This window comes from Panthera tigris, assembly GCF_018350195.1.
Source record: "Panthera tigris isolate Pti1 chromosome A2 unlocalized genomic scaffold, P.tigris_Pti1_mat1.1 chrA2_random_Un_scaffold_118, whole genome shotgun sequence".
NCBI classification, from domain to species: Eukaryota; Metazoa; Chordata; class Mammalia; order Carnivora; family Felidae; genus Panthera; species Panthera tigris.
In genome coordinates, this window is record NW_024962146.1 from 1 (window position 1) to 27,487 (window position 27,487).

The window sequence follows — 27,487 nt, forward strand, 5'->3', positions numbered from 1 at the left end:
ACCTCCATGAAGTCACCCGTGCGCTTGGTGGCCCACTTCACAGAGGACCCCCAGCGCAGAGACTCGGTCCCACGGCTCGTGAGGGGCAAAGCAAGAACTTAGGCCCATGCCTGTGGGAGCCTGAAGCCACAAACACCAGCTTCACAGCCACCCCCAACCCCGGGCCCTTCCCTGAGCCTTGCATTCCCAGCTGCGGAATGGAGACGGTCACACCCACCCAGCGGGGCTGTGGTCAGGATTAGCAAGCTGATGTTTATAAAGCCCTTGGAGCATGGCTGGAAGCTGGCACAGCCCTCTGTGTGCTGATCTGGGTGGCTATGCTGGCCTTGTCCTGGTGGAAGGATCCTAGGGCATTTCATAATTGACTGAAGGTGTTCAGTAGCTGTGGGTCTGGAAGGTCTCTGGTTCTGCTGAGGATTGATGAAAGGGATTGATATTCTGATTGGGTTTAGAAACTTGGTAAATCAGGGGTGAGCCTGGGGCCCTGAAGCTGAGTGGTGCCACAGCCACCCAGACCCTGGCCCGCCCTGATGCCTGGCTACTGTCTCCTTCCCAGGTGTGGACGATGGTGAGGACATTCCCTGGGAGATGCTAATTGGGATCTATGAGCGCATTCGCAAGCGGGAACTGAAAACCAACGAGGACCATGTGTCCCAGGTGCAGAAGGTGGGAAAGCTCATCGTGGGGAAAAAGCGAGTATGTGGTGGCCCTGCATCCCTGGCTCCCTCACTCCCACCCACCCCCCTGATGCGACCCCAGGCCTGCCCCACTGGCATTAGCTTTGGACAGGGGCCCTGATGCCATTTGGAACCTGGCTTCTTCGGGGCATAGTTGGGGGGGGGGGGGCGGTTCCTTTAGCTTTAGGGTGGCTCCTGCCTGATATTGGGGAATAATAACCATTGGCCCTGGGTTATATTTAAAGAGAGCCTGAGGCTCTTAAGAAACCAGCCCAAGTTGAGCAGTGGTCCCTTGGTGGCCTGGGAATGCCCTTATCGGCCTTTCCAAGTTCTGGCAGCGAGGAGGTCTCCTGAGCTGTGTGTGGCATGTCTGGACAAAGGCTATGGGAACATGCCTCTGGAGGGGTGCTTACCTACTCGGATGTCATCCCATTAGCTCTCTCATGTCCCAGGTGCATGCTTTGGATCATTAATATCTTTTCTTGTTTGTTTAATGTTTCCCACATGGATTGGATCCCTGCATCACGGGCTTGGCTGTGTGAGTATCCCTCTGCTTTTACATCCTGGCTGATATCCCGCACCAGGTTGGGGTTGGGGTGGGGGCAGAGAGGTCCACCATGTTCTGTGTTCACCTCCCTGCATGCCCTGGTTCCCAGATCTACAATTCTGGCTGCTTGAGTTCCTTTCCAGCGTGATAAGAAATTTGATTTTCATAATTCTCCCAGCCTCGAACCTCTGCAGGCCCAGACTGCAGCCACCTGGGGAGGGTTGTGTACCCTCAGGCCAGGGCAGATGGTGTCCCTCCCTCTCACCCGGCCCGGTTGAGCGCAGAGGCCAAGGCTTGCCTCCGACCTGAGGCACTGTGCCCAAAACAGATGAGGCTGATGGGCCATTGCAGGCCTGCCCACCCAACCAGCCCTCTGCCGCCCACACTCCACTGTCACCACCTTGAGCAGGTCTGCCTGCCTGCTCACCCCAGGAGCAGCAAGGCTAGCCTTGCAGTCACGTGGCACTTTCCTTATGTGTCTGTCTTTACCCTTCACCAGGCAACCTGCACTGCAAGAGTCAGCGTCGCAAACCGGTCTGCTCCCCCCTCTTCCCACCTTGGCCTAGAGACAAACCACTAGACGCTGCCGTGGCCAGCCCTCACCCACCTCTCCGGCCCCGCCTCCTGCCACCCTCTCCCCTTCATGCTTTTATCCCAAATGATGCCCCTCCCTGAGCACGCCAGCCTGGGCCAAGCCCTTCCTCCCATCTTCCTGACGCGCTGAGCTCCGGCCTCCCACCAACAGGGTACCCGTTGCAGAGTGAACCCTCCCTGCCAGCACATCCCTTTACAGGAGACCTGCTGTCTCCTGCATGAGCCTGGGTGCTCCAGAGCCACCACTGGGCCTTCCCAGTGACTTCTCACCACAGCCCTTAGACACCATACAGGTTGTACCTGGCCTTGCGAGTGGCTCGGCCTTCGGCAGAGTGGGGGTTCACGTGAACTCATGGCAGGCGTGCTCCGCGTGGAGGCCCAGGCCAGGCCCCAAGGGGTGGTGTGGCTGCCGGCCCAGGAGTTGGGGCAGGGAACCATCAGAAGCATCGGGATTCTTTAGGAGGGGCCTGGAATCCTCTCTCGGCTCTGCACCTTCCCAGTTGTGTGACTGAAGCAAGTTGCTCAACCTCTCTGTGCCTCAGTGTCCTCATCTCAAGTAGACACTCTGGAGAAATCTTTGCCGGGACTAACAGGCTTATGTGTGTGATGGGCACTTTATGGGGACTGAGAAATCACGAATTCCTCACTGTGGGGGCTCCCGTGTGCACGTGATGCTCTAAGACTTCTGGGACCTGCCTGAAGGAAAGGAAAGGAGGTGTTGCGAGAGGCAGGGACGCTTTCCACGGCCCTTCAGGAGAACTCCTGAGGAAGAGCAGGGAAAGTTGCAAGGAGTCCAGACACGTCTGCTGTGTGCGGTTGGTGGGAGAAGGCGTTTTCGAAGGCCAGGCCCAAGGCTGGGTTCCCAGCACACAGGGACTGCAGCGGAGGGGCTGGGGGCTGACGCAGCGCTTCCTCCCCATACAGGTGCTCTCTCTGCCCCACCAGCGGCCGGTCGGCTACTGCCGGCTCTTCGAGGTTCCAGACCCAAAGAAGCCCCAGAAGCTCGGGCTGCACCAGTGAGAAATCTTCCTGTTTAATGACGTCCTGGTGGTATGTGGTTCCCCAGAACGTGTCATGGCTGGGACCCGTGGTTTGGGGCAGCCTTGAACTGTAGCTCAGGTCTCCCATCTGGCCTTGTGTGCCTGCGCTTGGGGAAAGGCACCCACGTGCGTGGGGTGGAGGTGAAGGGGATGGAGTCAGCCCCACGGTCTTGGGTTACAAGAGGCAGAATCTAACTCATAGCGCGGCCGACGAAAACAGGGCTTCGTCAGCTTATGTAAAAGCCCAGAGGGGGGTGTGGGGCTTCAGCCCCAACTATTTCTAGAAGCTTACACAGTGTCAGTGGGACTGCTTTATTAGGCTCTCTGTCTCTCAGCTGCGTGGGGTCCCTTCTCAGGAGCTCTGTCCACAAAGAGAAAGTCAGTCTCCGCAGTTGCAGGCTTAATCCTGCCCCCTCCCTGCATCCCCAGCCACCAGGGGGATTTTCTTGGGAAGAGTCCTGGCAGAGGTCTTACTGGTTCCCGGGCCCATGCCTGAGCCGCTCACAGGGGCCAGGCAGGTGCAGTGCTGTCTCATTGGCTAAACCTGGGTCACTGCTCACCCCCAGGAGTGCCGGGTGGCAGAGAGGGGGTTCCCCAAAGGGAAAATGCGGAGCTCTTGCCCAAAAAAAGGTGGCATGGATGCTGGCCACTGGGGATAAAGATGCCCCTGGAGACAATGGGGGGAAACTGTCCCTTGGGTCTTTGTCTCTCCTGCATTCCCCAGGCTTTCTTGCTAGAGGCCCTTGTCCCTGACCCCTCCCTGCCTGAGAACCAGCCACTTCTCTATGACTGCTGAGGTTGGAATCTGGACCTGTGGGTTTCAAGTCTTTGCCAAGAGTCCCTGACCTCAAGCAAGTGACTTCAAATTCCTGATCCTCTGTTTCCTCCTCCAAAATCTCTCAGGCAGTCACAGAGCTCAGGTGGGGTCCCGGGTGTCCGAGCCCGGCCTGGCGCCTTCGGGGTCATGTGCAGCACGGTGCCTGCCACCTCTCTGCTGAGGGGCTTCATCGCCAGCCAGGACGACAGCTGGGATTCACGGGAGCGGATGCCAGCATCCATGTCAGGATGTGCCTGGACACACAGGCCTGCCCTGCCCCAGAGGCCTCCTGACCTCTGCACTGCCGAGAGGGTTTTGACGTTAGTCTCGGTCAGAATCCCGAGCGCCCAGAGTTGCCCCTGAGCGGTGCAGGCGATACAACTCAGCCTCTGTCTTTGGCTGCCCCCAGGTGACCAAGATCTTCCAGAAAAAGAAGAACTCCGTGACGTACAGCTTCTGACAGTCCTTCTCCCTGTACGGCATGCAGGTTCTGCTCTTTGAGAACCAGTGTAAGTCCGTGCTGGGGGCCTGCCGTGGCCCGGCCTCGAGTGTGCGTGCTGGAGCACTCGTCCACACGTGGCCGTGTGTCACGTGGCGGAAACGGTGTCACAACTCCCACCTTGTAGTCACGAAGTGCTGTGCTCCCCAAGGATCTCCCCCTGGGGATCTCCCCCAGCTCTCCCACGTGTGTTCCGCATTCCTGCTTCGCCAGCAGAGAGAAGGTTGCAGGCCAGGGGTCTAACGAGCAACAGTACCTGGGGAGATTTTGATAACATTGTACATGGTGGTGATCGCCTTTGCTTTTGCTCCTACGTCTTCTTACCGTGTGGTTAAAATTTTTTTAATTCAGGGAGGAGTGGATTTATGCCAATAAAATGTTGCCTGGAAGACACCAAGTAAATGGCACAGTGATGTGCAAACACAGGCAAACAAACAGGTGCAGGAAAGGCCTGGGGGGCTGTAGGACAGGAGCCCGGTCCTGAGCGGAGAGCCCGGGTGCAAATGCGTCAGGTCCTAGCGGTCCCTGGGCCACATTCCCTTTGTCTGTAAAGTGGGGTGATAGCACCTACCTCAGGGACTTAGGTGAGTCCATACATGAAGTGCTTAGAGCAGGATTTATTCTTAGGTGTTATTGGAGTCTTCTCTGTGTATGAGTGGGCCATGGGGCCTGAGGACTTGGGGGAGGAGCTGACACCCCCACTGACTTTTTTCTGTTGACCTGGTCTTTCTCTGATACCCAAGCCCTTCCCTTTACCTTTCTCCCTCTTTTTCCCGTCCCTGTTGGAGGTCCCTGAGCTGTAGGCTGAGCCAGGCCTCCTGAGATGGGGGGTGAGGGGGAGATCCTGTTGCCCTGCCCATTTTGCACTGGCCCCAGGGGAGGACCGTTCCAGTCAAGCGTCATGATATCTCCAGCAGCAGGGAAGCCCTCATCCTCTCAGACAGGTTGCCAAGCTACCGTCTGATCCGCTTTCAATCTGCAGGTTGAAAAAGAACCAGGGACCTGTGCCTGGGCCATCCCTGCCTTGCCTTGGTTTCTACCAGGGTGGAAGGTGGCCTCAGGGAGCATGGTGCCACCCCACATCGTCCTGACCGGAAGGCCCTCTCTCTGAAGTGGTGGCGGTGGTTGTGATGCTCCCAGCAGTGGGCCCGACCAGACTGAATCCACAGGCAGAGGCTGTGCCCTCCTCGTTTTTACATTCCCAGGGCTCAGCCCTCAGCCCTGAACCCAAGGTCCTGGCATAAGCCCAAGAGTCGACACTGACATTTCTATGGGACATGCCTTCATAGCAGGGATCTCAAAGTGGTAGCCGTGGGTCAGTCGCAGCCCAGTTATGTGTTTGGTTTACACATTTAAAAAAATTTGTTGAGCTGATACTTAATATCTAAAATTACTAAAATTGGGGGCAGCTGGGTGGCTCAGCCCGTTAAGCGTCCAACTTCATCTCAGGTCATAATCTCACAGTTCGTGAGTTTGAGCCCTGCATCGGGCTCTGTGGTGATGGCTCAGAGCCTGGAACCTGCTTTGGATTCTGTCTCCCTCTCTCTCTCTTTGCCCCCTCCCCCCTCACACTCTGCCTCTCTCTCTCTCTCTCTCTCAAAAATAAACATTAAAAAAATTGAATTAAAAAATAAAATAACTAAAATTTTAGATATTTTTGAGTTTTCTTGAAAACCGAGAAGGTTTTTGCTAGGCCCACATTCCCACGTCATGTGGCTGTCATGGGCTGCACGCCCCTCACCCCCCCCCCCACTCTGTTGCTCAGTCTCATGTGGTTTACTTCCTACATTTATGGGAACACACTAGGCATTTGAGTTCCCTGCCTTGACTTAGGTCTGAGCAAAAGTGGGTTTGGTGTTTGGACCAAGAACTTCCAAACATCCAGTAGCTTATGCTTGATTCCCACTGAGGAGAGAGATGCTACCAGGGGACAAAAGCCACAGAGATTCTGTGAGCTTGGAGGTGGCACCAGGCAGGTCACAGGCCAGAAAGACTGAGCATTCAGCATAGAGTGCATTGGGTATGGGGCGCCCATGAAGCACCCAAGGGAACTGAGGGTCTGGAGGCCACTTGTGAGAGAACAGAGCTCAGTGTGCACTCAGAATTGCCCAGGGAGACCAGATAAGACTCCCCCCCAGCACAGGACACTGACTGTGACTCCCGGACTCCACCCCTGGCCATTCTCGAGCTTCAGGCAATGACCAAGGACCTTGACTTGAAGGGTCTAGGCTCCATGACCTTCAGGTTGAGGAAGTAATAGGGGCCCTGACCTCTGTTCAGATTGGCCAAATCTGCCCCAGACTTCTGCATAGAACAACACAGACCCAAGTCAGGAGATGGGGATTTCCTGGCAGTCTCTCTGGTCTGCCCTGTGGATGCTTTTCCTCCCTGGTTAGACATGTCTGCTGAGAGCCTGGACCCTTAGACTTAGCATTTTCTTGACCAGCAGAGAGAGTGCAGAGAGCACCCAGGGATCCATGGGTTCTTCTCCTCCCCTTCTCCTTTGTAGACTACCCCAATGGCATCCAGCTCACATCTGCTGTCCCTGGAGCAGACATCAAAGTGTTAATAAACTTTAATGCTCCCAATCCTCAAGACCGGAAGTTCACCAACGACCTGCGGGAGTCCATCAAGGAAGTGCAGGAGATGGAGAAGCACAGGATAGAGTGTAAGTCCCAGGCCCCCTGGAGAGGAAGAGCCAGCAGCCCCGGCATCTCATGGGACTTGCTGGACGCGGCCGTTGGTTCCCATCTGGTGCCAGGGACTCTGGGGGCCCACAAAAGTGAGGTGCCCTGGTCTCACCTGGCCTTCCCACAGCCCTGTGACAGGGCAGCCCCCATACCCAGGCCAGAGGAGGTGGCGTGGGGAGGGCAGCAGAGGCCTCCACGTGAGAGTGAGGGCTTCCATGGCCCAGGCCCATCCTGCCTGTGGGACCACATGGCATGGCCTGAGAGAGCCTGGTTCCCCCGTCGCCCCACGAGACGAGATTTCCCGGAGATCCGGAGCTGATCTCGTTGCACCTTGGTGTGCTTATTCTTCTTTCCTCTTCCACGTCAGGGAAGTCACCACCAAGCCCATCCTGTGGGTTTCATCGGACCTGATTATCATCTTTTCTCTCCTGGCTCCAAGCCTCACTCCCTGGAGACACACAACTACCCCCACCTTTGGGCCCCACCCACGGCAAGGTCGGGTTACCCCTTGCTCATCCGCAGACCCAGGCCAGACAGTCTCCTTGCCAGCCCTCAAGCCTGCAAAGTGACGGTCTTTCCTGCAGACCCCAAGGCCCGTGCCTCTCCAGCCTCCCTTTCAGAGTTTCCTCCTGGCTCCCTTTTGTCAAAGGCAGCGTTCGCACCTTCTCTTTCTTTCCCAAGACAGCCGTGGGCCCTGACTTTTCCTCAGGCTAAACAGATGGCAGCTGGGTGTGATGCCAAGCCTACACAGAGGGCCCAGAGCCTCCCCCTCAAGGCTTTGTTTTCTCACTGGTCCCTCGCCCCCTCTGTGTCAGCAGAGCTCGAGAAACAGAAAGGCGTCGTGCGGCCCAGCATGTCCCAGTGCTCCAGCCTCAAAAAGGAGTCCGGCAACGGGACGCTGAGCCGAGCCTGCCTGGATAACAGCTAAGCCAGCGGTGAGGGCCTCAAGCGCAGTGCCCTCAGCAGCTCCTTGCGGGACCTCTCTGAAGCGGGTAAGAGCGGGCCAGGACCCCCTTCCTAGCCCAGCACACTCAGGCACTCAGACGTGCCGGGAAAGGACTGCAGTGGCGGCTGGTGGCGGCAGGGCTAGGACGGAGTGCCGTTGGGTTTCCCGTGACTGTCCCCAGACCGTAGTAGCATCTGACCACACAGAGAGGGTGTCCCAAAAAGGCCAGAGGAAACAGGATCCAGTTGTCAAGGCAGAACAGCCAGGAGGTTACCCCTATTCTCCCTTTCTTCTTCTAGGGTTTTTATTTTTTCTTTTATTTATTTTCCAGAAACTGCTCTCACACAGAGTGAGCCAGGCCCCACTGATGGATGTGTCCCTTGTCCTCTGTGCTGCCGCGTCCCTGTGTTTTATGCTGATGAATGAAATGGAGTGAAGCCCTCGAAACTGTGTTTGGAGACCCCCCTCTCCCACTGTCCCTGGTCTCATTTCCCTCACGGAGGTCTCCCTTCCTGGGAAACCCGGGCCCCCATCTGGCCCAAGGGCAGTGGCCGCAGCTGCCCCTTGGATGTCGTGGCGGTGGGGGGAGGGGGGAGAGCCCTGGCACAACCGTGGTTTTTGTTACTGTTTCTTTGTTTCTGTGTGTGTTTATTTGCTGCCAGCCTCTTAACCCCTAAGCAAGCAGCACCCCTAGAGCCTCCCAGATTTCCCAGGGGAGGAGGTGTGTCTAGAGTGTCAGGGAGCTTTTGGGGGCCGCTCGCCCGGCCGGGTCCCCTGGGCCAGCCACCCGTGAATGTTGTTTAGCCTGCTTTGCCTGCAGTGCTGTCAGAGAAGCTGTGGAGGGACAGCCCCTGAAGCCCCCCAGTCACGTCTCAACAGGCAGCTTCTCCTGGGAGGAGGCTCCAGCTACAATGGAGCAGAGGTTACAGGACGTTGTCCCACAGAGGGCACGCGGCTCTGGGTGTCCCGGCTCTAGGAGCCTGATTGCAGGCCCTGGGTTGTTGGAAAAGACCCTTTCTTGGGCCAAGATCAGCCGCCTCCTCTCCAGGGGCCTGGCAGCCCCCTCCACTTCTAGGGGCCTCACCTGCCCCACCCTGCCTCGGACATTACCTCGTGGCCAGCCCTGGGCCCTGCTACTAAAAGAGCCCGCTCATGACTCCATCCCACACCTGCCCCACCGGCCGCACTGCCTCCCTCCAGCTTACTCATTTCCCAGAATTTTTTTTTCTTTTTTTTTCTTTTTTTGAGTTGGAATTTTTTTGTCCTTATTTTGTCCTGTCATTTTTTTTTTATAGTAAAAATCAGAAATCCATTGCCAGCATGAGGGTTTACCCAGGGTTTCTCAACCCCAGCACCATTGACGTTTTGTGCCAGATAATTCCGTGCTGTTGGAGGATGCTGTCCTGTGCACTGCAGGATGTTTACCAGCATCCCGGGCCTATACTTAATAGATGCCAAGAGTATCCCCCCCCCCCCAGTCATAACAGACAATGTCTCCAGAAATGTACAGGGGTCCTCTGGGGGACAAAAATCACCCCTAGTTGGCAAAGTGCCACGGGTTGAGAACCACTGGTTTTCCCTATGGCTTGTTAAACCCAGCTAAATGTAATTGGACAGCTCTGGGCCTCTGCAGGCTGGTAGCCGGGACCTCTGTTTGGGTTTGTGCAGTGGAATTAGGCCTGGCCTCTCTGTTCCCTGATGCAGCACCTGGAGGGCGGATGGGTCCCGTCCAGTCCCTCAGGTAACAGTGGCTCTGTTGGAACCGAGGCTCCCAGCGTGGACAGCCACACCTAGGGCTCCAGCTCCTGGGGGTCAGATAGAGCTGCACCCCCAGGCCTGTGTGAGGGACAGAGTGCTGAAGTTCAGCTGCTTTCCTTCTATCGTCGCCATTGCCATTGTCGTTTGGACATTCTGAACTAAGAAAAACTCTAGTGATTGAGTCTTCCCAGGAGACCATGTGAAGAATCCCCCGGGAAGGCAGCCCCCTGTCCCCAGGAAGCCTGGAGGGTGTGTTTGAATCCTGGCAGCTGCCAAGGCCCCAGACTGGGAGCCCTCCACGTGCAGTCTCCAGAGGGAGACCGGCCAATGTTGGCAGCCATCCAGGAAGATGCTGGGCTCAGCACCCGAAGACGTGCCCCAGACTGGGTCGGAGTGAAGCTCTCCAGAGGCAATGTCACTCTCCCCACCGTGGCCCTCACTAAGAGGGCTGCTGGAGAAAAGGCAAGGCCTCGGTGATACTCTCTCCCTTCGGGAAAGCTAGCGCTCAGTTGTTGGCACGTCACTGCTCTGGGGACGTCTGCCCTGGACCTGCAATCACACGTCATTCCGGGTGACGACACACCTCAGACGTGGATCCCCCAACCCCCACCACCAATTCTCTCCACACGGTCTTCCTTCGTCCGGGATCCATGCTCATTTCAGTGGCACCAGAGCCCTGTCGGACTGCGATCAAGGGCCTGCGTGGACCGGGGACACAGGTGTGACTGCGGCCTTAACCCCTGGCCCAGATCAGTCAAGTCATGATGGACACTATCCCCAAGCCCCCAGGGTCCTCCTTCCCCTCCCAGCCAAGCTGCCCAACATCAGTCTCCAGAGATAGGATGTCTCCCAGAGGCCATGGGACCTGCCTGCACCTGTCATTGCTCCAGGGCCTAGCCAGAGACCTGCCACGTTCTGCCCCAGGGAACCCGGGAAGCCCTCTCAGGGGAGATTTGGTGGCTCCTGGTGGCCAGTGTCCAAAGCAGCACCTGCTCAGCCTCCAGCATTATTAAGGACCACAGGGTAGGACCCTGGGTTGAGAGCCCTTGCTGCATTCTGTGCCGATACCAAGAAGCAGGAGAAGGCTGTGAAGAGCCATGCTGGGAACTCCTTCCAGACGTGGTTACTGATCCTGGCCACGGTTGGCCTGGCAGGGCCTGATCAGGTTCTGGGAGAGGCACTGGGCGGGGCAGGGCTCACCTGTGGCTGGTGCAGGACCCCCCCCCCCCAAGAGAGAGGGAGCATAGCAGGAGATAGAGTGCAGGTGAGGGATAGTGTGGGTGCATGGGTGAGAGCCACTTTCCCAGCATGCTTCACCTCCATTAGCACATGATGTGCACCTGTGTGCACACACCCGGACACAGGTCTATAGCGAGTAGGTGTCGTGGGGTGTGCCCATGACTAGGGGCTCTGGGACTGGACTGCAGACAGCAGTGAGGTAGGGATACCTCACGTCTCATGCTTATTTGGGAAGTTGAAAAGATGGATTCTGAGAAACTTAGCATCACTCAAAGACATCCAAGTTAAAAGTGTCCTAAGTCTTGGCCCACTTGGGGGCAGGAGGAGGAGGGTTTTGTTGTACTTCAGGTCAGATACCACACAGAGCCCCCAAACCTAGCTCCAGGCCTGGCCTAAGTCCCCTTGAGAGAAGCGCATCAGTCGGAAGACATTGCTGGGCACTGGTGGGACGGGCTGGCCTTACTGTGTCCCTGGTTTTCAGTTACGGGAGCCTTCTAGGCTTTGAGGGGCCAGAGAGCTGATTTTAAAACCGCAGAGACAGCAGAGATCTGACTTCAGCATTTCTGCATGGTGCCACAAGATCCCGAGTATCTGATGCTCACGTCTACCCTACTCAGAGGAAGGCGCGTACCCATTTCACAGATGCAGAAACTGTGCTAAAGAATCAAAGGAGTGCCAGGTGGGGTTACCTCTTCAGCCAAAGAGCCTCGTTCTGCTCTATGTCCCTGGACCACTGTGTTGGGACAAAAAGCAGGAAGGGAAGATGACCAGCCTCTCTTCTCATACGAGCTGAAAGATGAGGATATGTGACGACCCTCATCTTTCTTCCAGCTGGGAATAAGGGCCAGGTCCTACGTGGTTCTCCCTGGTCCTCAGCAACTGGTGGAAAACACTCTTGCCCTAATTTTCTGTGTGGCCCTGTCCTGAGCGAGCTCTGAAGCCCTCTCACACATGCCTGAGTCAAGCAAAGTTCCCAGCTGGGACTCAGGTTTGGGGGTTGGCAGGCCAAGGAAAGGGTCCGAATGTCCCCCGAGTCCACTGTTGTATGCCCAAGATCAAGGCTCCGTCCCAGTACTCTCAGACGCCACCGTGAGGCCTGAAGGACCCACAGACCCACTCTCTACGCCGCACAGGGACAGCTTCTTGGCCACAGAGAGGCACGTAGCAGCCTTTCCATCTTTCAGGCTCCTGGGCTCACTCAGCCTGCATTCCACTCAGAAGGCAGCATGGCCAAGCTTCCCAGCCCCAGAGATGGACAGGCAGACCTGGGTGTGAGTCCCGCTCGCTCACTGTGGAATTGGACAGTCGGTCCATGAGCCTCAGCCTCCACCTCCTCCTCCTCCTTGGCACAAAGGGACACCTGTGCTGCATTGCTGCGGGGCTTGACCAAGAACAAATGTGTTCGGCTCGTGGCCAGGGCTGCACAGGTGGAAGCCTCCAGAACATCAAGTGGGCGGCCCCTTCTCTGTCCCCTCTTCCTATCTGCTTTCCTGAGGGCTGGACCCCGAAGCTTGGGCACCCACCATTCTTGCCAGCCTCAGTGTCCTGCAGGAATCCATGGAGAGGGCCTCCAAAAGGACCCTGGAGGCCAGGCTGAGCCTTAGGCCTCCAGAACCAAGAAGACACAGCCTTCCTGTAACACAGCCAACATATATTGAGTGCCTACTATATGCCATGTGCCGGGGGGTAGTAGAAAGCCATCGGCAGGCAGCGCTCACAGCTGAGGGAGCACTTGTGGCATCCGGAAGGGTGGTACCCGCAGAAGGGAAGCAGGACTCTGGGCTCTCCCAGCAGTCCCTACCCTGCCTCCTGCCCCTGGCCAGGGCACTGCACAAACGAAACAGTTGGCTCCAGAGGCACCAGTACATTTGAGCTCCCCAGAAGGAAAAGACAGGACACCAAGTTTAGTTTTCTCCTAACCATCAACCCCACCCTGCCTGCAAGGGGGGAGATGTATATGTATGTGTGAATATGCATATACATATGTATATGAAATCCACGCAGTCAGGGCCACATAGGACCACATCTTGTTTGTTTTGAGCCATTGGAGAAGCTGCCCCTGTCCCATCCCCTGTTGGCAGGTGGCTGGAGCCAGGGCATCTGGCCCCCACTGTGCACGCGCCCCAGCCCACCTGGAGGCATCCCCCCACCCCCCACCTCCCCACCAACAGACTGCCAGTCCAGGAGAAGTGGTATCAAGTTGGGGCTGGTTGAAAACGATTTTTTTTCTTTGAACTCCCCCTCCTTTTTTTTTTTTTTCTTTTGAAACTCATTACTGCCCTCCCAGGGGCTTCCCTATGGAGCCAGTCCTCTGACCGTCCCCCCGTCCTGCGGCAGTGGTGACCCAGGGCCAGGCAGGCGGCGGCCTGGCCTCATGTCCGTGTCTAACCTCTGGTATTGCATGTTCTGGGCAGGGAAGCGAGGGCGTCGCAGCAGTGCGGGATCGCTAGAGAGCAATGTGGAAGTAAGTAGGAAGCGCCTACGTCCAGCTGGCTGTCGTGTGTTGCCTCCCTGATCCTTGGTTTATATCTGTTGTCTTTTTTTTTTCGGTTTTTTTTTTTCCGTTTTGCTCTTCCTTCCCCCTACTACACAGAGGCGCAGACACGCCCTGTCCCCCATGCCTGCCTCAGCCCCAGTGCATGCCAGCTTCCCCCCTCCTAGAATCGCCCGTGTCTCTCACCGCTTGTTTGGGCTGGACCCATGGGAGGTGGGGGTGGTTCTGGATTTCGTGTTTTAGTTCCCGCTTAACCCCGTCCCCTGTGCCCCCCCCAAGCATGGTTAACATCCCTGCTTCCTGACACTCCCCCACCCCCACCCCGGGGACCCGGCCTGCCGACACTGCTCCTGGGCGGGAATCACCGCCCGCCAGGCATCTGTGCACCCTCCACCCTCACTGTCGGGGGCGGGAGGGTGGGTTTTGCCCATCTCTTGACTTCCATGCTCCGCCATCCCCATCGCTTCCTTCTTGGAGTTCTGATTGCTGTGTGTCTGCAGTCAGGACATCATGGAATTGCTTAGCTAGCTCGGGGGAGGAAAGCCATGAGAGAAAGAAAAAAGTCCGTGTGGATTTCATGAAATTACATTCATCTGCCAACCATTTCTATATTACTGTTCACATCATAACCTCAGCTTGCAGACCTTTTTGTTTCCTTCTTTTTCCTTGTTTGATTTGCAGTAGGTAGCTGCAGTGAAATGCCTAGGCAGCCCCCCCACCCCTCCAACAAGGACAAGGTCCCCCGAGCCCCCGCCCGGTCCCTACCACCAGCTTCCCAGAAAGCTCGGGGCCCACACAGGCAGAGCAGATGGTGCAGTTTTAGCAGGAACGGGGTTCTTCTTCATGCACATCAGCCCAGCCTACTCCACGCAGCACATGGCGCTCACAGGCATCCCCGGGCCAGTCTTTCTGATCCGAAAGCTCAGGCCGCCTTCCGTATCAGGACGAGAGCAGAAGTCACACTTATGTTTCTGCTGCTGCTGCTTTGACCAGACAGGAGCTTCCCTCATCCCCTACCCCATCCCCACTCCTCTCAGTGGAAGGCCACCCTGGGTCCCTGTGGCCCCCAGTCGCATGAGAAGAGGTGGCACTGACCCAGCCTCACCCAGCCCCGCCCTCTGCAGCCAGAGAGTTAACTAAGGCTTAGCAGTCAGTGGGTGAACATTTTACATCAAAAAAAAAAAAAATCCTTCTGACATAAGTGCTGTAAGGTCTTTTAATTTTGATTTCTATGAATTTCCTTTTTAGGGGTCCATCATTAGCAGTCCTCACATGCGCCAGAGAGCTACATCAACACGAGAGTGTCCATCTCACCCACACCAGACTATGCCTAACTCACCCTCCCTCCTGGGCTCCTTATTTGGGAGTAAGAGAGGGAAGCCCCCTCCCCAGGCCCACCTGCCCTCAGCCCCTCCCCAGCCACCCCCCACCCACCGGGCCTGCCCCACGTGCAGCACTCTGGGGCCAGCCACCACCAGGGGCCTGCTGAGGGCCTGCCCCAGGCCCAGGAGCACGGGCACCACGCCCAGTACTGCCACGTGCAGCAGAACCCGCCCCCCTACCACCACCACCACCACTACCACCCCCCCAGCACATCCAGCATGCACACCAGTACCACCACGGCCCCCACGGGGGGCACCCACCCTATGGGGCCCACGTGCACAGCCACCCACCGCTGCCCTCGGCCCACGCCAGCCACCAGGGCCACATGGGCCATGGCCACACAGTGCACCACCATGGGCAGCCCCTCGCCCCACTGCCCAGCGGCATCAGCACAATTGTGTAGACAGCCTGGGCGGGGTCCCAGACTGCCTTGGAACACCTGCACACCACACAGAGCCATGCCTGGGGGCGGCCGGCCTCAGACCAGACCCAGGGCACCTCTGTTTCCACCTCTCCCCTCTGCTCCCCGCGGCCTGGATGGAGCCCTCTGAGCCCACGGGGCTTGTGTTGCAGGGAACAAAGTTCACGATCTCACTTAGCGTTGGTGTCCTGGGTTCCATCCACTTGGACCCAAGGGGTGGGCCTCGGCCACCATCAGCCTTGAAAACGGCGCCACCGGCCACGTAGATGTTGAGCTGTCCCCCACCCCAAAGCAGCCCTCACCTCTGCTCCCCAACTGTACACGCATATGAAAACCCAGCCTAGGAAAAGAAGAAACGAGACACAAAAACCAGAGACAGAACAAGACAAAACAAAAACAAAAACAAACCAAACTTGCTGCATTTATTGCTCTTTTATTGACAATGGGCAGAAAATTAAGTAGACCTGATATGGTTGATGAAAATACATAAGTAAACTTTATATAATATATATATATATATATATATATATATATATATATATATACCGTATAGGTAGTATTTGTGTGTGAAAGGAAATGTCTCAGTCCACAAAATTAGCAATATAGACTTTCCAAGGAGCTCCACTTACCCGCTAGGAAGACAGTATCTTACATGAATGTGAGAGAGTAAACCAAAAACGTAAACGCTAGGAACAAATTCAGATACTTCCATATTTTCATAAAAAAAGAGGAGAAGTCCCTCCAGGGACTGGCTAAATTCTTTACGCAATCATTACTAACTGTGCCAAGTAACATAGCATCTAACTGTTTAGAAAGTCCAATATTGCTTTGTATAAATCCTTATTTTATTAACAGAAAACTATCATAAGTAATCAGTATTATAAACTACTCTGTTATTTCAGGTAAGCAAATAGATACAAATGCAGGAAACTCTACAGTAGCAACTCAGGACAAGTGGTTAGGAACTGGTTGAGGATATTGGTTCCACAGATTCTTAGACACTTTAATGGCTGTGATAACTGTGAATTTCCATGATCCGTATTTCTTTTATATGCATATGATTTAATGCACACTCATTCAGAGTCCTCTCAGGGGGGCACCCATCCATGGCAGAAGTGTTCATCTCCAACATGAGGGCGGCCATCTCCAACATGAGGGCGGCCAGCTCCCATAATCGCCTCCCCAACACCATAACTAACTCATCCTGTGTCCAACTGCCACAGGCACCACCCCCACCCCCACCCCACCCCAGTGAGTTTCCGCTGGGAACCGCTCCAAACCCGAAGGCTGATTCTAGCATGTAGCAACCCAGGGCGGTGTGTGTGTTTCCCATTTTGTTTTCTGAGCGGTAGCCGCGATCATCGTGATTCCATGTGGCCATGTGCTAGCACAACCCCTGTGTCCTCACCGTGGCCCCTCTGACCCCCACCTCCTGGCCAACGAGTGCCGGCCCTCGCCAGCAAAGCCCCCGCTGCCTTCCCATGGTACAGTTAGCTGCCAGGGCATCACATGACTCTCAGCTGTGCTCTTGTCGCTCCCGTGTTGTGGTGACACCATCGGCTCCCCTGGGGCCGGGTGCCACACGCGTCCAGTTCTGTGACTGAGTCACCCACGGGCCGTACTTTGTAGTTTCAGCCTTTCGAGCTAGTGCAGCTGCCAGTGCTATACTCCTAAGCCGTGGGACTGGAGGACTGCCCCGCGCCCCTGCCCCGGCGGAGAGCTCTTTCAGAAAGGGCGAAGGTAGTGCTGCACTCCGCGGGCCACAGGCTCCGCATGCCATGGACGGCGTGGTGCGCCGTGGCCAGACGGCAGGACGACAGAGGGGAGCCCACCTGGCGGGCCGGCCGGGGGCCCCCGCCCATTTCCCTCCCCACCCGCCCCTTTGTCATATCATCAAGGCCACCATAGCAGCAAATCTGCAAACCAAGCACTTTGTTAATCTCCACAGAGAGCAAATACAGCAATCTAGAGTTTAGCCTTTTTTTTTTTTTTTTGGAAGAAGTGTGACTTTAACCTGCCCACCTTTATCTTCCCATCATGTCGTGTTTCTCTCCCGGGCACCTGCTCGGAAGGAGGGATGTGTACAAAGCACAGGTGCATCTCATCTGGTCCAGGCCAGGCTGGTGGGAGGCTCCCTGCTTCCACCGGTTCCTAGATTCTTGGTTTTCCTGCAGAATCAGGCTCCCCGAGGCGTTCTCTGTCTTGCGGTTTAAAGGTTGTTGTTCTGACCAGGAGAAGTCGAATTGTACTGCATGCCATCTGGCGTCAGTCGTGTGAGGCCACACTCTATGTATTGTGTATTTGCAAACTATATCAGTGTTACTGTTGACAAATAGTTGAAGTAAAGTGATAACATATTAAATATGTCGGCCTTTCTTCACCCTCTGTACCAATAGTAGAGTCTACCTGTAAACTCGAGGTTATTCCAGAAAAGACGCAGGCTGTTTGGCACAAGGTTGCCCTTTCTGAAGGGGTGACCACCGATGAAAAAGGGTGGACAGCAAAGCCGATGGGGTCGGGTTCGGGGGCGTTGTCTCCATCGCCGTCCTTCGTGCACCATGGGCCACTCAGAACCCTTACTTCCAAAACTGCCGTCCATGTGTCCTGAAGCGTGGTCTGGTGGCCACACGGCCGGATCTAGTGAAAGGGGGCTTCTGGAACCAATTCCCTTTCTCCCCATGTGTCCAACTTTGTATAGTGTGTTGGGCTCAGGTCAGCGAGGCTTCATCATTCTTTGTTTGATTTACATGCTTACCTTGGGAAGCGTCTCCAGGGAGTGTTTCCAAGGAGGCTGGAGCCACGCTGCCCGGAATCTCGTTTGGGAAGCAAAAACTGCCAACAGATTGCTTTCCCGCGCCCCACCCCCACCCCCTGGGTGGCGCTCTCGTGGGACTGTTCTTTCTAGACCCCAGCCTGCCACAGGGTCAGCGCTGTGGGGGCCTGCCGTCCACCCACCCCCCACCCCGGGGATAGGCAGCAGGACGCCGAGCAGGACGTTTGTGTCCTCCTTCCCCACCGTCAGGACACACTTGGGACCTTTCTCTCAAGTCGTGCAAATTGTTCCAGTGAAACGGTCATTTCTGACACGAGCAGGAGTAGAGGAAGCGGCAGGTAGCACCACAAAAATCTGTTCTGGGACAACAATTAAATCATGTGTTTGTATTTTTTTTTAAGTTTACGAATGAATTGTACAACAATGTAAAAATAAAGTTCATCCTAATATGATGTGCACATCTTGCTTAAAAATGTCTTCAGTCACCCAGCATAGAGCGATGTTTCCATTACGCGCTGCATGCAGAAGAAGCCTCTTGTTTGTCTTTAAAAGGAGCTGAAAAGACAGCAGATATGTAAACACGATCCTAGGTGTTGACGCAGCACTCCCTGCAAAGCTGGGTCTCTACGGGTAAGCATGCATCTTACGGTTTCGTTGTAAAATACCATCACTTTTCCTGCCTGAAAACTGAGGAATTTTGTAAAGTATCTCCAATAACAAAAATAATCCAGGAAACATATTTCGAGACAGATCAGTGCCAAGTGGGGGGTGGTGGAAAGGGAGAGGTGGGAGGAGGGGCGTGTGCCTCTTTCTTACCCACAAAGGGGCACACATTAGCCTAACCGCGGTCGCATCGAGGTCCCACACAGGACCCGTCTCCTCTTGGGAACTGTCGTCCCATGTGGTACTCATGTCAGTGAGAAATCCAGAAATGTTTCTGTGGTCATCTGGAATGTACACACAGCATTTTGTTTTTGTTTTTGTTTTTTTTTTTTTTTTTTTATTAATTTTTTTTTCAACGTTTATTTATTTTTGGGACAGAGAGAGACAGAGCATGAATGGGGGAGGGGCAGAGAGAGAGGGAGACACAGAATCCGAAACAGGCTCCAGGCTCTGAGCCGTCAGCCCAGAGCCTGACGCGGGGCTCGAACTCACGGACCGCGAGATCATGACCTGGCTGAAGTCGGACGCTTAACCGACTGCGCCACCCAGGTGCCCCACACAGCATTTTGTTTTGATGAGAGTAGAAGTTACACCTTGTGCAGCAGTTGGCACATATGCCATTCTATTTTGTAGAACTGTTTTCTGCATTCGAGTTATGTTCGTATTTAACACTATAATAGTATGTTGAGAGTCATTTAAGGCCTTAACTGTGTAACAAGTGATGTATGTACAGCCATCCTGTAGACTCTGTTTGGTTCAGTAAGCAATCAGCTAATTAATCAGAGGTACTCTTCTGGAACCGAGAAAAATGAGGGTGACTGGTTAGAGCAAATTACAAACTTAGTGTTTCCCAGTTCTGCCAGTGAGATGTTAGATGTCGGGCGGGAAGCATCCTCAGAGGAGAGTGGGAAGAGGCAGCAGGAATGAGGTTGGTCTTTCTGGTTTGTACCTCAAATGTCTGTGGTGGTCCTTTTGAATGGCCCATTGTAAGAAGGACTTGTTAGTAGAACTTGGGGAAAGAGAATGAAAAAGAAAGTTGCCATCATCATAAGAGGTGTGAACAAGTGTTCCACAGGTTCACAGGAAGAATAAGGCACATTCGTGTACTCATGGATTTCCTGCGAAAGGGGGTACAGGTTTCATTTAGATACGGGTGCCCGTGAAAAATGCCCCTGTAACTTGACTGCAGCCCTTTTATTTTGGAGTCAAATCCCCTGTTGTATTCGACTTTCCATCCTTTGAATAAACCAGGTCTTTTGGGTTTCTATGGGGTAGGTTTCTAGTAACTGTCAGATCAGGTTTAGGAGGGACATGTTTGCATGCTTAGAGATTTATGAATTAACCCAGCCTCAAGTGAAGGATGAATAAACCACTAGCCTCTTTGTCTATTGATAGGTGAATCCATCCCACATTCCAGTAGTTTAAATCATATACCCATGGGGTTATTATTCCCAGAGAATAACAAGCAAGAAGATTGTCCATACCTGTGCTACTGTGACAAAGTTTACCTCGAGTTGTCTAGCTTAGGCAAACAACAAACTTTTAAAGACAATCATAACTAGGATTTACCATCCCTAACGATGCGTTCTTGAAACATAGTTTGTCTCTGTAAAAACCCTCATTTCCAGAGATGGCCAAATCGAGACTAATTCACTCGTAGGACAAGTCCAGCTTTAACAACCTTGGCCCAATTGTTTCCATAAATTCAGCAAGAATAGCGATGGATCATAAGGATCTTTTCAAGTCTGCTCTGCCGGAACCTTTTATCAGGAATCTCCAGACTGAACTTTTTGTAGCCTCTCCGGGCCAGAAGCCAAGCCAGTTACTTCTGTCAGACAGGCCTGCAATATCTGTGGAATTGGACGAATTTCTCTTCACGAGGTCCCCGAGATATCCTGAGGTTCCTGCACCTGCCAGGAAGTGACATTCTTGACTCACCTGGGGAGGCTACTGGGAACTCTGGAAGCAAGGTATCGGGTCAACATTTCCAAGGGGCTGTATGGCTCCATGTTTCCCAAAGTCAACCTTGGTCCCTTGGAGCTACACGCTCACACCTCTGAGTCTGTGCATGGCTCTCAAATAGGACGTCCCAGTCAAAGCCTTGGTAAAAATAACCAGTATTTCCAATGGTGTCCCATTCCAAGGACTTAACGCAAATGAGTACGATTGTCACGAGGGAAAGGATACTCACTGGGAGGGTGTGAATGCCAGAGGGTTTAGGCAGAGAGAAAAGATAAACGCTTCCACTCACAAAGGAATGCTTGATGACATTTCCGTAGATCATAGCTATCTTAAGAGGAAGTTTCCTTCACCAGAAAGAGCAAACATCGGAAAACCAGCAGTGTCTCTGACAAGAGTCCCAAAACTCTGATCTTCCTCAGTTCGTTCAGTCCCACGTTCCCAACTCTTGTTCAGTTTGATTGCGGCTTTTTAATTCTGAATTCTGGACATTCTTACCCGTTTTCAAACGCTTTCAAACCCGTGTTTGTCCACAGAGCCCTTTTTCCGAATCGAGAGGTCCTTAAGGATGCAGCTGACGAGGAAACTCAGTTATTTCTGCAACACATAACACTTCAATAATCAGACTATCAAGTGAGGACCTTATGCCAAAACACTGAAAACTTTAGGAATCGCGTGTAGAGTGGGGGTAGTTGCAACATTTACCCGTGCAGTACAGCCCAAGGTTTACCATCATTTGATAGAGCTTTTCTGAGTAACTTAACATACCAAATGAAAAGGCCTACCTGGTCAGAAAGACTTCATTTACAATTGAAATCTTGGGAAAGTCTGCTAAAACCTTAGAAGGTTATGAGGCCTGTCCCAAATAGGATTGCAGGTCATTACAAACCTTACAACTTTATTTATTCAACCAAGGTTGAAGGTGGCAATGAGAGATCCTACAGGCAAACGTGTAGCATCATAGAGCTGTTAGCAAAGCCTAGCTCCTTTACCAAGGACACGTTTTCACTTGAGGTCATCAAAGACCTGATCTTTAGAAAGCTTTAGAATGCTTTAGAAAGCTTTGGTTCTCCTGGCAGACAACTGAGAAAAAGAACCTTGTTTCCAAAGCAGACAAACCTTATATTTAGGAATCAATGCTTGAGCACTCGGTCCTATTTGGAAAAAAAAACAAAAAAAAAACCCCTAGATATCCAATGAACTTCATCTCCTTTGCATGCAGACTGGAAAGAAAACTTCGAAGTTTCAGGTTACTGAAGCGCCTGGGTGGCTCAGTGGGTTGAGCGTCGGACTTCGGCTCAGGGCATGACCTCCCGGTCCGTGAGTTCGAGCCTCATGTCAGGCTCTGTGCTGACAGCTTGGAGCCCAGAGCCTGCTTCGGACTCTGTGTCTTCCTCTCTCTCTAGCCCTCCCCCGTTTGCTCTCTTTCAAAAATGCATAAATGTTAAAAAAAAAAAAAACAGCAACAACGAAACCTTAAAGTTTCATGTTACCAAAGACTTTGAAAGCTATCTTAACCTGTGACAACTTTGAACCAGGCACAACTAACCATTATTTTAAGTCATCTTTGTGCTAACAAATTGCAACCGACATAAAATGAGCTTCTCTGACCTTTGGCAAACCTTGGTAGAAAAAACGTTTTCTATTTAATGCAGATAAGTCTAAAGACAGGTCCGCCAAACTTAGGTGAGTTTCAACACTGAATTTTTTCACCTGCGTCCACTTAAAAAAAGAAAATCCGTTTGTTCTCCCGGGATGCCAGTGGGGGGGGGATCTGGGGCGGGTGGTCCCAGGGGTGCTCTGGGCTCCTTGACCTGGAGGGTAGGAGAAGGAGCCGGCGGTGCCGAGGCACTGAGGATGGGATAGGAACCAGGTACTCAGGCCACAGCCAAGGTGGTGCAGAAACAGGAGGAGGGGGAGGGGAAGGCAGAAGAGGTGAGGTGCCAGCAGAAGGCAGGCAAGGACAATTTCCTGGTTCCAACCTCATCAGCTCTGTCAGAGGCACAGATGCCATGTTTTCTCTTCCCCCAAAGTGGAAATGGGCGATCTGGGTCAGGCCAGAGAAGAGGGGAAAACAAATGGAGTTTTAGCAGCTGCTCGGGAATATTCCTTCATGTCCCCGTCCAAGGAAGACTAAGCACACGTGGCTTTAATCATAGCTGTGAAGCCGGGAAATAAATGAGGGAGAAGCCCTCACATCTAGTAGGAGGAGGAACAGAGAGAAAGAGTCTGCGTCCCCTTTGTCAGGGATGGCCTGAGTTTCCTCCCTTAACCTGGGTTCTCTTAGGAGGAAGGAGGCCTGTTGAGACAATTATCTTCCGATATATCAGGAGGGAGTTTCCTGACCTGGTTCCTGAGCACGTTCCCCAAGGGGCCCCAGGGTCCGGGTAGCCATGAAGGCCTGGAGGTGGGTACCTCTGTCCATTTACTAAGGCCACACAGTGTTACAGGATCAGTCCTTTCTGCATTTTGCAAGCCCAGTTGTTGCCAGTGGGTTACAAAGGCATCCCAAGGGAGAATCTTTGGAGACTGAGGAGAAGCCCCCATGCTCCTCCCAGAGAGAAAAGTCGAAAGAAAAGAGAGAGAGGCTCCGTTGCCGCTGACCATGCCCCCGACGCCTGGGTGGCACCCCATGCACACGGTATGTCAGAGCTTCCTGGTGTCAATGTGCCCCAGGCGTCCCTTGAATAAAATCTCCATGACCTCCAACTGGCTGAGTAAGGGCTCCTGAAGGAGGGATGCTAGTGTCCCCCCACTTCCCCGTTGCATTCTAGACTGCAGATGGGTGCCTGGCGAATGGACCGAAATACCTTACCCCGAAGGCCGTGCTTGAAAAGGGCCCTGATGGTCATGTCCTGATTCCCTGGTCTTTGAAGAGCATGCCACAGAGGCCAGGCTCCAGGTTCTTGAAGAACCTGCCATTTGTAACCCACGGAAAACACTAGAAAAGTTTCACAAGGGGGAATCAATTGCCCAGTTTTGTAATTTCAGTAGTAGTTAGTAGAGGACATTGACAGAAAGGAGCACAGGGGGAAATCCATCATGGTCCAAGTGACAGTCCCACCCATAGAGTCTTCACAAGCAACTCCCCTAGGGAACGGTCCCCAGTTGGGTTTTAATTCACTCAGGTACTGGTTCCTGCTGTCTCCCAGTGGAGCTGTTGCGGCCACAGGTGGCTAGTCCAGAGTGGTGGAGGGGATCGCATTAGACCCCTGACGAGGAAACCTCACTTGGGAGTCTTAGGCTTCGTGGCTTAGGTGGCTGTCCCGTGCCCTATGCAGACAACGTTGTCTAAGGACAGGAGTGAAGACAGGACATCAAGTTTCTGGATCTCATTACCATCCCGGCCAGGGTACCAACTTGCAGCCAAAGGGCAGGCGCTCTCCTCCCCACAGAGTGGCCGGGGCTAGAGGGTGGCAGCTTGCTCAATCGACAGGAGAGTGTTCCAGTAAGACCACACTCCCCGAAAAGCCCCTGAAATGAGAGTAAAGGAGGAAAAGAGAAAAGTAGAAGCTTGCAGGATGATTGCCAGCTTCTATCGTGGGGGACTTGAGACAAAGGAAGCAGACTTCCTCGAAGAAAGGATCCTCAAGGATCCTCGAGGTTGGGATCATGTGAAGCTAAGGTTCTCTTTTGTCCCCCACCACAATGTCATCCTCAGGGCAGCTGAACTCCCACAGGGAGGCCACTCTGCCTGTTTCAAGGACTTGTCAAAGGGCTGTAGGCAGTAAGGGGATTTATTTTCCACTGGCCTTACTTTCCACACATCACCATGGCAAGCCCTTAAACCCCTTTCCTTTCTTCTTGGGTAGCCAGGACTGTCTGGGGTTATCAAACATATTCCAACCAGGGGGGTGGGAGGGGTGCAGTACCGGCCTGTATTTTGCCCTCAGCCTACCTTATGCTCCCTCATCACAGGGCACACCATCATGGTAAGGCCCTCCCGTTTTGCCGACTCCCACAGCCACAGTCCTTCCCCAAACCAGGAGGTACAACAGGTCAGTGGCAGGACAAAAGACTGCCAGCGAGCCCGCTATACCTGCCGAACTCTTCAAAGAGAAACCGAGGCCCGAAGGGCACCAGGAGACAGAGCACAAGGAAAAAATGCCAGACAGTCTCCCAGCCAGCCTAGAGTCCAGGATCCCCAAAGGGAGCCCAGCCCCCTAGCGGAGCCCTGGAGCCTTCTCCTCCAGCTCCAGTTTAGTCCCGCCCCGCCCCCCCCCCACTGGAGCTTGGGCACATCATCCGGCAGCAACACCCCCAGCAATAGGCTGAGCCCCAGAGGGAACCGACAGGACCCAGCCTCTGTCATGGGGAACAAGGTCCACCGCCAGTAGTGAATACTGGGAGCCATGGACAATGACCCCAGGATCCCAATTTGGCAACACGAGCCAAAAGGGACCCGGTACAAAGGTTATTCAGATTCTTAGTAACAGCGTTTTGCTATGTGACACCTAATAAAGGGAATAAAATCATACCCCTTTGACCTTAATAAATATCAAATAACACCATTTGAAACCTACCCTGAAGGAAGATAGGAAGCTGCACCGAAGGAAGCAGCTGAGCCACAGTCCATGTCTTTATTTTGTTCTTTCACTTTACCTGGGTTTTATTGTATTTGATTATTCTTTTTATCTGTTTATATTGGTTTAATCCATGCCCATTGTAGTTTACAAAGTGACAAGACAAGTACCTTTGTATACAATATACAGACACAGTGTTGCACAGTGGGGCCCAGGGGTGGGGCAGAGGAGACCACTTTCCCTGGGAACAAAAGTTCTAATGCCAGGAATGGATCTGGGTAGAAGGCTGGGCAGCCAGCCATGCCAGCCCCTGCTTAGGTCAATTCCCATTTCCTGGGTCTCCCCTCTCCCCCCAACTCCTAAAAAAGAGCCCCAGAGATAACACCAAGGACGGGATCCTGTCCCATTGGGCGAGTGCCCACGTCAAGAAATATACACCCCTGAACACATAGCACGTGGGAAGGGATACCGTTTCAAAAAACTTAAATGAATATTTACTTAGAGAGGGACAGTGCGAGTGGGGGAGGGACAGAGGGAGAATCCCAAGTCTACTCTGTGCTATCAGCTCGGAACCCGACGCGGGGCTCCAGCTCACAAAACTGTGAGATGGCGACCTGAGCAAGACCAAGAGTGGGACGCTTGAGCCACTGAGGCCCGCCCAGGAGCCCCGTCCCTGCGTTTTAAGTGCAGGGAATGATGCTGAGCTCCAGGAAGCCCGGGGACATGGCACAGGAGATTGGCCAGGGCGATGGGTGGGACCAGATCCAGAACAGCTTCACAGGCTGGAGGAGTGTCGGTGGGATAGTGACCTGCTGGATTTGGAGTTGTAGGAAGCACAAGGTGGAGGGCCACACCATCATGGTGAGGCCCTTCCTTTTTGCTGACTCCATGAGCCACAGCCCTTCCCCAATCCAAGTTCCAGCCATCTGGGGCGGGGGGGGGGGTTCTTCTGGGATGCGCCAGGACAAATACCGAGCGGGGAATGCAACTATGTTCTAGTATTTGCGACCCTTAAATGAGAAAACCTTTGGAGGAAATTGATGAGCGTCCACCCAAGCAAGAGAGCAGAGTTCAAAGCCGTTATGAAGGGCCGATGGGAAAATATAGGGCAGGAGGAAGGACTCAGTCCTTATGTGGAGCCAGGCCATGACACCGAGGACCCCCCAGCTGCCTCAGGTAATGACAGAGAAGAAGGCAAAATGTCCAGGCAGTCTCCCACCAGCCTAGAGCCCAGCCCTCTCCTGGAGCCTCATTCCAGCCTTCTGCAGCTCCAGCATATTCTCAAAGCGGAGCCTTTTGACTTCTGTAGGAACCAGCATCATGAGAACCATTAGCCCGGCCAGGTGTGACCCATTCACCACAGACTCAGACACGCACAGAGAACGCTGGGAGCCAGCGAGCACGTCCCTAGAGCCAGAAAACCGCTGTGTAGAAACTGCATACAGATTGAAAAAAAAGATTTTTCAAAACAGTAAAGTAAAATAAAACCCAAATGAGAGAACCACGGCTCCATGCCTCCATTTTATTTTGTTTTGTTTTGTTTCATTTTTGAAGTTTAAAGCAACTTCAATAAATACTTGTTTTGAAAGAGAGGGACAGTGCGAGTGCTGGAGGGGCAGAGAGAGAACCCAAGCAGCCTCTGTGGTATCAGCTCAGAGCCCGATGTGGGGCTCCAACTCACAAAACTGTGAGATCACGACCTGAGCAAAACCACGTGTGGGATGCCGAGGGACTGAGGCCCACCCAGGTTCCCCATCCCTGCATTTTAAGTGCAGCGAAAGATGCTGAGCTCCAGGAAGCCCCGGGACAGGTGCAGGACACTGGCCAGGAATCGGACCCAAACCCACGCGGGTGTGTGTGATGCAACGTGCGTGCACCGTGTGGACACAGTGGCCCGGGCAAGCAGATACTGTCCCGTGGACAACGGGAATGTGCACACCCCTCAGAGTTCTCTGCAGTGGATTCCCATCAAGAGGGTATCTCGTGTCCGCGGCCTACAAGAGGAGAGGCCACCCTAGCTGCGGGTCTGTCCTTCTGTCCCCAGCTGGGTGAAGCTTTAGAGACTGGGCTGCTTTTCCTGAGGCATCTCTCTCCTCCCCTGCTCTTGTGTTTTTTGTATGGGGAGGAGGGAGGCCGTTATTCCAAATCTTGTAATGAAGTCGGTGCCACAGAAAGGTGTATCACAGATACTCTGTTTGCATCCTCGCCGCACAGAATTGGGGCCGCGCATGTCACGGTCGGAGGAGTGTGGAGTGATGCAGTCCTAGGGAATTCACCAGAACAACTAAATGGAAAAATCACCTAAGGGACTTGTCGTGGGAGTATTGCAGGGCAGAAATGCCCACTGTGGAGGCGCCTGGGTGGCTCAGTCGGTGAGTGGCCGACTTCGGCTCAGGTCACGATCTTGCAGTTCCTGGGTCCGAGTTCCTCATCGGGCCCTGCGCTGATGGCTTGGAGCCCAGAG

The 27,487-nt window shown here is 53.8% G+C and overlaps 1 pseudogene; it reads left to right on the plus strand.

Annotated features, from left to right (window-relative positions):
* Positions 1–546: 546 nt before the first annotated feature.
* LOC122236184 lies at positions 547–15,087 on the plus strand (annotated as a pseudogene).
* Positions 15,088–27,487: the final 12,400 nt, after the last annotated feature.